This window comes from Eriocheir sinensis, chromosome 25 (genome assembly GCF_024679095.1).
Source record: "Eriocheir sinensis breed Jianghai 21 chromosome 25, ASM2467909v1, whole genome shotgun sequence".
Classification (NCBI taxonomy): Eukaryota; Metazoa; Arthropoda; class Malacostraca; order Decapoda; family Varunidae; genus Eriocheir; species Eriocheir sinensis.
The window spans coordinates 3,847,261-3,856,815 of NC_066533.1; positions in this window are offsets into that span (position 1 = coordinate 3,847,261).

The following is a 9,555-nucleotide window of genomic DNA, read 5'->3' on the forward strand; positions in this document are numbered from 1 at the left end:
AGGGGAAGAAGCACAAGGATTAGACAAAGAAAATGGAGGGGAATAAGAAAAAGTGATGTAGGGAAGGGGTGGAGATTGAAGTGGAGCAAGGGGTTGATAAGGATGTTGGATGTGAAGGAAGGAGTCAGACAGGGGGCGGGGGAAGATAACAAGTGTAGGATGCAAAGCTAGAAAATCAGGGTGCATCCGGGCAGAAAGGGAGGCGGTTGGGAGTAGGAAGGGGTGAGGGGAGCTCCTCAAGGTTACTGCCTTTGAAGACGTCTATAGTGTGAAGGGTGAACAAACAGAAGTAAGGGTGCAAAGCGAGGAAAATGAGATTGAATCGGAGTTTAGGGAGAGGGGAAAGTAGTAGTAGTAGTAGTAGTAGTAGTAGTAGTAGTAGTAGTAGTAGTAGTAGCAGTAGTAGTAGTAGTAGGAGTAGTACTACCCCTTAGACTATTAAGTAAATCTTGTATAATGATAAACACTATGACTCCATAACATAACATATTTTTATTAATCAAATCCATTCATTAGAGGACACCACGCAAAGGAAGGTGTTTACGGCATAGCATATAACGGTGAATATGTCAGTTAATAAGGCAGAGAGTGATGAGGCTGAGGAAAGGAAAGGTGAAGAGGTGAGGCGTGGGCAGGGGCCGCAGGGCCTTGGAAGGAGTGTTTACCTGCCTGGTGTTGTCACGCAGGTGCTGGTGACACACACACACACACACACACACACACACACACACACACACACAAATATATGTCAACAGGAAAAAGAAATGTGACGCAAGGCAGTAGGCTTAACGTGTGTGTGTGTGTGTGTGTGTGTGTGTGTGTGTGTGTGTGTGTGTTGGAAACTATCGATAATGGTTTTAATAATACTAATCGTAACAGTTGTATAATATAGTAATCATAATAGTATGAATTGCAAGTAGTAGCTTTTTTTCACAGCAATGGCAGCAGCTCAAAGACAACAAAAACAGAAAACAGAGAGTCCTCCAAGCGCTGTTCTATCAAAAAATAAGTCCTAGGAGAGGCCAGAAAGAGACGATCAGTTTCGGTTGGCGAGGTGTCTTGATAGAAGTGGTAATTTGGGAAGGCGATGGCTGAGTGGTTAGCGGCACGGTCCCATGTTCGCCGCGTTCTGAATGATGCGGGTTCGAATCTACCGTTACCACATGGGATTTTTCAGTCACCGCCGAGTGGCCTAAGACTACCCATATGCTGTCCTGAAAACCACCCATCAACCTGGACTCTAGAGCAGTGATAGTCAACCTGGGTGCATGGTGCACCCCAGGGTGCATGATTTTTTTCAAAGGGTACATGGAAATAATGGGGTACATGGAGGGCTAGTGTGTACAAGAATGCACACTACGAAAAGGTGTTTTAGGAAGAAAATTGTAAGTGTAATGTAAGAAATTAATTTAAATTGAGATTATAGTATTAAAAATATGTGTATTATATTAGTATATTACACTCAGTATTAACTATAGTTACTATACACAGTATAACCATTCCCCAGATAGGCAGATACTGCCCCAAAGTGTGGGGAAAAGTATGAGAACTTTATTTATATATTTTCGGTCTTAAAAATAAAAAAAAATGTGATTTTTTTTTTTTTTTTGTCGACGGCGCTAGGGTACATGAATTTTTCAAGAGCTCCCGGAAGGGTGCATGATCTTAGAAAAGGTTGAAGAACACTGCTCTAGAGGAACTGTCTAAGGGAAATCAAGAATGAGCCCCGGGGGGCAGCATGACCCAAAAAATGATAGTGCCACTATAAACACTTTCCTGCGCCATGATGGGCTTAGGCCGACCACCAAGGCTCAACCAAGAAAGCCTACCGGCGCTATAGGCCAAGGCGTAAAAAAAGTAGTAGTAGTAGTACTAGTAAGACAGGTGGTAGTAGTAGCAATAGTAATAATGATAGAAATAGTAGTAGTAGAAATAGTTGTTGTTGCTGTTGTTGTTGTAATCAAAGAGGTTGCATAAGAAGAAATGACTATGGTAGTAAAAATGATAATACAGAGAACATAATTAATGCCTCCATATTTATTTTGTACTGCTCCTCTTCCATGGCTCTGGTACTTGCTCAACACTACCCCGAGACTCTTATTATGCTAACGACTCCCACTGTGAGCGTATGTAACCAGAATCGAGAGGAAAAGGAAATTAAAAAGAAAAGAGAAAGTAGTCACAAACAATATATTATAATCATGTTATAAAGTTTCAGCCAATTAAAAGAACGAATATTATTCATGTTTGTGTGTTCCTCAATTATAGCGTCACTATGTTTTTTTTTGTTCATTAATACGCAAATGTGAACACGCGGTTTAATGAGATGGTACTCGCAGGACAACAAACACGATAATAATGACAATAATGATAACAATTGTAATAGTAATAATGATAATACGAATAGTTATAAGAATAAAAAAATGATGATACTAGTTCTAATAATACGACTTACACAGTTTGAGAATGCATATAATCTGAGTCATAACGTCACACACTTACACACACACACAGACACACACACACACACACACATACACAGAGAGAGAGAGAGAGAGAGAGAGAGAGAGAGAGAGAATGCTTCCATGCTTTTTTGGCTAACTCTTTCTCTGCAGTATATACGCTCAAAAGACATTATTAGCAAGGACGTCATACTTCTACTCTCTCTCTCTCTCTCTCTCTCTCTCTCTCTCTCTCTCTCTCTCTCTCTCTCTGTCTGTCTGTCTGTCTGTCTGTCTGTCTGTCTGTCTGTCTGTCTGTCTGTCTGTCTGTCTGTCTGTCTGTCTGTCTGTCTCTCTCTCTCTCTCTCTCTCTCTCTCTCTCTCTCTCTCTCTCTCTCTCTCTCTCTCTCTCTCTCTCTCTCTCTCTCTCTCTCTCTCTCTCTCTCTCTCTCTCTCTCTCTCTCTCTCTCTCTCTCTGTCAAGGTTTAGCAGACTTCACAAGGCTACTAATGGAAAGTGAAGTTGATACGGAGGAGGAGGAGGAGAGTGAGGAATTAACGAGATGGATAGTGAGGAAACTGAGGACCTGGCGAGGGGAAAGGGGACACGAGAGAGGGCAGGAAAGGAGGAGAAGGGAGTGGTTAAGAATGGAGGAAATATGGAGGGAAAGTCGAAGAGGAGAGAACGAGGAGGAAAGAGAAGGATGAGAGAGGAGGAAAAAGAGGATGGAAAAGTAAAAAAAAAAGATAGAGAGTGACGAGGAAAGGATAAGTAAAGAGAAGATGGAAAACTGGAGAGAGAAGAGATGAGCAATAAAGAGAGAGAGAGAGAGAGAGAGAGAGAGAGAGAGAGAGAGAGAGAGAGAGAGAGAGAGAGAGAGAGAGAGAGAGAGAGAGAGAGAGAGAGAGAGAGAGAGAGAGAGAGAGAGAGAGAGAGAGAGAGAGAGAGAGAGAGAGAGAGAATTGTGGTGAAATTAGTGCTTCGTGTGTGTGTGTATGTGTGTGTGCGTGTGTGTGTGTTCCCTACAGCGTTGATGAACCAAGAGGAAAGGTAAGGAGAGGCAAAGAGGGACGGAAAAGGGGAATTTAGATGGAGGAATAGGAGGAGGAGGAGGAGAAGGAGGAGGAGGAAGAGGAGGAGGAGGAGGAGGAGGAGGAGGAGGAGGAGGAGGAGAAATGAGAGGAGGAGAAAGAGAAGTAAAAATTCTCAACTCTGTACACGCGTCTACTTTGACATCTGGGATAGCATAGTTCACCCATCCCAGGCTTTACCATGCTTTCCAGGCACCTACAACTGTTTCTCCAGGGCTGGGGGGCGACCACCCTGTGTTGCAATAGTTTACCCTCAGAGACTTCCTTGGTCTTCCTCAACCTTCCCAAAGGTTTCTCTGACTCTGGAGGCCTCCGGAGGCTTCTAAAGGTTACCACAGGTTTCCACGGTATTTTCCTTTGTATACAAAAGTAAACCGTCCGGATTACTATGGCTTACTCTTCCAACGTTTATTCAGGGTTCCTCAGCTTTCACAGGCTTCCCCAGGCTTTTCCAACCATTCCTAAACTTCCCCAGCTTTCTGCATTGTTTCCCCAAGTATGCAAACCCGACCAGCCGAGCAGCCCGCACCGAGTGATGAATAGGTTTGTGGGACGCACGCAGTCTGCACGCAACACTATATAAGCACAGCCCGGGGACACTGAGCCTGCTCACCCAGCCATGTGTGTGTGTGTGTGTGTGTGTGTGTGTGTGTAATTCACCATAGTCTGATCACACGCTTGACTTGCGATCCATAATCATCCGAATGATCTTGAATGTCTATAGTGACATAATTTTTGGTACTACAGGAGCCTCACATCACACCCATGCACACACGGGAGGAGGGACCGAACCCCCCAACTGATATCCGGCACCCATTCACTGCTGGATGGACAGGGAATACGGATTAAAGGAGACTGCCCGTCCATGTCATCTCCGGCCGAGAATCAAACGTGGGACTTCTAGGCTATGAAGCGAGCCTCCTAACCATTTCCCTACGGAGTTCCGTGTGTGTGTGTGTGTGTGTGTGTGTGTGTGTGTGTGTGTGTGTGTGTCAAGGAAAGTAAAGAAATAAAAAGAAGTAAAATTATAGTGTGTGTGTTTGTGTGTGTGTGTGTGTGTGTGTGTGTGTGTGTGTGTATGTATGTTATTCACTACGGCCTGATCACGAGTTGGACTCGCTTTCGCCAGCAGGTACCCTCCCGACACGAGCAAGTGCATGCTCATTATCGTCGATCTCTGGTTACTGCCAGGACCTCACACACCACACACCTCATCCCCCTTGCTCAAGGGGGGGGGCAGTAACCACTCCTAGTCAACAGAAAAAGTCCGGCCTGAGCGGGGCTCGAACCGCCACCTGTTTGGCTGTGAAGCCTTGCAACGCGTCCCTCTGGCCGATTGAACTACCGGAGAGGAGAGGAGTGTGTGTGTGTGTGTGTGTGTGTGTGTGTGTGTGTGTGTGTGTGTGAAGCTCCTGTAGCCCCACCTGGACCAATACCAGAAGTTAGATGGAGCAAGGGGACAAGGCGAAGCAGGAGGAGGGGGAGGAGGAGGAGGAGGAGGAGGAGGAAATGTATGGAAAGATAAGAATGGATTGATAGAGAGGAAACCCAGTAGAGAGAAGAGGAGTTGTGGATGAAGGAGAAGAAAGAAGAGTGAGGGGAGATGAAAGAAGGATGAAAAGTCGGGCAGACGGAAGAATATAACAAAAGACTTTCCTCCCTGAATCAAAGTGTTGATTCCTAAACACTATGGCTACGTGGCATACATCCATACCCACAAGGCTTGTTTTCACTCTGATCCCAAAGGAAACGGAAATTGACTCCATTAGAAAAAAAAGGTAGCGAAAAAACGAATAGAATTTCGCTCTTATTTCTTGCTCACCACATAAGCCTTGTACTGAGCTTCCGTGGTGTAGTGGCTAGCACCCATAACTATGAACCTGCGGGCCCGGGTTCGATCCCAGCCTGGGCAATCGGCGGACATATTACTAAACTGTTCATTCTCCCTTCCAGGATGGCCGATAAATAGGTAACACGGGAAAACAGACTCATGTTAACCGTGGTAACCCGAGTGTCACACTTGTCCGTCCCAGTGCAGCGGGTCCTTATCCACCACATAGCTAGAAAGGCTGAGGTGACGGAGATGAGGGATGACGCTACACACAGCTACGGGCAGCCACCCCCCTAGCTTTAGCCTATGTTCCCCGTGTGTGTGTGTGTGTGTATATATATATATATATATATATATATATATATATATATACATATACATATATATATATATATATATATATATATATATATATATATATATATATATATATATATATATATATATATATATATATATATATATATATATATATATATATAATGTTTTTTTATGACTTTTGTGTTCTTACGGTAATGAAGCAGATAAGTAATTCATGCGACGTTGTAAATTTATCATTGTTTTTTTTTCGTCAAATGACCGAGTAAACTGAATAATTACTATAGCTTTTGTTCCTATGTAAATTGACTGGGAAATATGCTAATACAGGGAAAACTGTGGCACGTGGGTTACCGCAAGGCTTCCCCAGGTCCGCCGGCACATTACAGATCACCAGCAGGGACGGGGAGCAGCCGGTGGTCCTGGGCGCCGCCTGCCTGGACAAGCGGAACCAAAGGCTGCGACTCTACTCTTTATGTGAAAAAGAGTCAGATCACGACATATTTTTTTTTAAGATAATGCCCACGAGAAAGCTGATCTACAAAAGAGAACTAAAGAAGGTGCCAAAACAAACTATTATATTAATTTCTACGTGTTACGAATAGTTGTTTTTAAATCTGACAAAAAAAAAAAAACTGCAAAATGAGAAGTTTTGTTCCCTCTGTAAATTGACCGAAAAATGCAAAATTAATATATATATTTTTTATGTTTCGCCTCTGGTGCCGGAAAGTTTTCTTGGTGGGGCATGGGGTCGGCCCAGGCCCATTGTGGCGCAGACAAGTGTTTACAGAGCCGCCATCTTGCTTGGCTCATGCTGACCCCGATACTCATCTTTGATCCTTTTTTTTAGTGAGAGAATCTAGAGTACGGGTTGATAGATAATATTCAGGATAGCATGTGGTTAGTTTTAGGCCACTCGGAGATTGTTGAAAAATTGCCAGCCAATTTGTAGCGGCGGGCGGGACGCCAGCCTACGTCTTGTTGAACGCCGCGCCAGCACGCTGACCACGCAGCTACCGCCTCCTGTATTAACTGAACGAAAAATTTGTAAAATTATTAGATATGATAATTGTCTACTGACCGTAATATCAGCAGTTATTTAAAAAAAAGGAAATCTGAATAAAAGACTAGATAGAGCACTGATTAATCTTTAATTCAACTGACCGGGATATTTAGAAAAAAATGAGTTATGGTTCATTCGCAAACTCATTGGGAAATTAGCAAAATGATAGAATTTGGATTTTTTTTTAAATAGATTCCAAAAAAAAAGGAATCATTAACAAGTAGAAATAAATAAAAAAAATATTTTGGCATCCTTTTTTGTTCTGTTTGCGGGATAAGCTTTTTCTTCGACATTAAAAATTGTCTCTTGGTCTTTCTCTTTTTCGAGTAAAGAGGAGAATTCGTCGAGTCCAGGCAGGCGGCGCCCAGGACCACCCGGCTGCTCCCCTTACCTGCTGGCTGATCTGTAGTGTGTCGGCGGACCTGGGAAGCCTTGCGGTTACCCACGTGTCACAGTTTCTCCATATCCCGCCGTGAGGAATACTCACATTCGCCACAAACTCAAAGGGCAATGAGTTGGATATGAGGAAAAAGGTAGTGCGTGGACCAGAATATTTCCTGTGCCTGTAAATTTCTTGTACAGTGCTACGCTGAACATTTCTTTGGTGAGGGCGATGGTGAGAATAATACTAGAAATACTAAAAGAATGTAAGAATAAGAATAAAAACAGTGCGTGGGCCAGTAAATTTTCTCTACTGTTACTCTTGTATAGCGTTGCAGTGATCCTTCTCTTGGGGATGGTGACGAGAAGGTATTTGTAAAATTTAAAAAAAAAAAAATATCGGCTGAGGAGACGGAACTGAGGATAGAGCTAGGCAGTGAGTGATCCAGAATACTCCCTCTGAATGTAAAGAGAGACCTTCAAAGTTTATTTTGTGTAGAGGGGCAGAACAGAATCTATCGGTCCCTCTGGCTGGAGTCAGGTTTCTAGCGCCAGGCAGATGGGACAATGAAGAAGTACAGTGTTGCTCCGTATATAAAAGTACAGGGCTGCCTCTACATACAATCAGGTTTGAAAGTCCCCCATTTTGTGTACACTGCCAGTCTGAGCCCTGCCATGGTGACGGTGACGGGAAAATAACAGTGAATGAAATGAATGATAAGAGAGGCTATAGTGTCGGGAAAAAGGATCGAAACAATGAAGAGTCTAGTCAGTTTGATTTTTTTTTTCACTCTTCACTATTGATCTTCACTATCTTCACTGTTGATGCTGTACTACTACTGCTACTATTACTTCTACTACTACTACTACTGCTACTACTACAACAACAACTACTACTACTACTACTACTACTACTACTAATAATAATAATAATAATAATAATAATAATAATAATAATAATAATAATAATAATGATAATAATAATAATAATAATAATAATAATAATAATAATAATAATAATGATAATAATAATAATAATATAAATTTACATACCAAGGCATCATGAGAGAAACCTCCATCTTGCAGTTCGTTGGCGGGGTTGTCCACTAAACTCCACACGGACACGATAAAACTTTTTTCTCTCTCTCTCTCTCTCTCTCTCTCTCTCTCTCTCTCTCTCTCTCTCTCTCTCTCTCTCTCTCTCAACTTGAAGAAAAAGAAACAGAAAGAGAGAAATGATAGACGAAGAACTTGACTCCAAGGGTTTGAGGGAAAAGAAAACGGAATCCAGGAGCTGTTGAAAGGAAAGACGAGGAAAGGAAAGCGGGAAGACGCGAAAGAAAACAGAATGCGAATGACGGAAAGCAGAAGACCCGCGTGTGTGTGTGTGTGTTAACGCAAACCCGACACACGACGAACTGAGACAAAAACCGCTATACCTTTCTCTCTCTCTCTCCCTCCCTCCCTTCCTCCCTCATTCTCTCCCTCCCTTCATCCACCTTCCCTCCTCCAGCTAATCGTCCATCCATCTCTCTTCTGTACTTCTCTCTCTCTCTCTCTCTCTCTCTCTCTCTCTCTCTCTCTCTCTCTCTCTCTCTCTCTCTCTCTCTCTCTCTCTCTCTCTCTCTCTCTCTCTCTCTCTCTCTCTCTCTCTCTCTCTCTCTCTCTCTCTCTATGTCTCTGCCCTCTTCTCCTTTACTATATCAAGCTCTCATTACTCTCTCCATTCTTCTATTTCTTTCCCTCCCTCATTCCCACCTCCATTCTTCTAATCTTACATTTCTTCGTCTATTCCCATTCTCTCCCTCCATCTCCCTCCTTTACTCCTTCAGCCTTCCATTCTCTAGCTCTAAATATTCCACCTTCCAGTCTTAAATCTATTGCCATTCTACTCTTCCTTCCTCTTTCCCTATATCTACTTTTCTTTTATAAAATTCAATATCCATCTTTCCAATCCTCTTCTTTCTTTTTTTCCACTAGTCATCTCTTTCTCTCCATTCCTCCATTTTCCCTCCGTCATTTTGCACTCTCCACCTTTCCTCCTTCAATCTTCCATTCCTGTAAGCCTGTCTTTACTTCCTTTTTATCTCCATCTATCACGCTTTCCTCCATCTCTCCCTCCTTTTATCGTTCGTCCCTCTTCCTAATATTTTTTTCCCTTTATTAATTCAGTTTTCAATAATAGTACCTCTCTCTCTCTCTCTCTCTCTCTCTCTCTCTCTCTCTCTCTCTCTCTCTCTCCCTCCTTCAGTTACCCCACCATCTCCCTCCTTCTTCACTCCTCCTCAGTGTGTAATCCAATTTTCGTGCAGGTGACCATACGCGAGGTGGTGAAACGAGCAGGTAATTAGAACACCTGAGAGAGAGAGAGAGAGAGAGAGAGAGAGAGAGAGAGAGAGAGAGAGAGAGAGAGAGAGAGAGAGAGAGAGA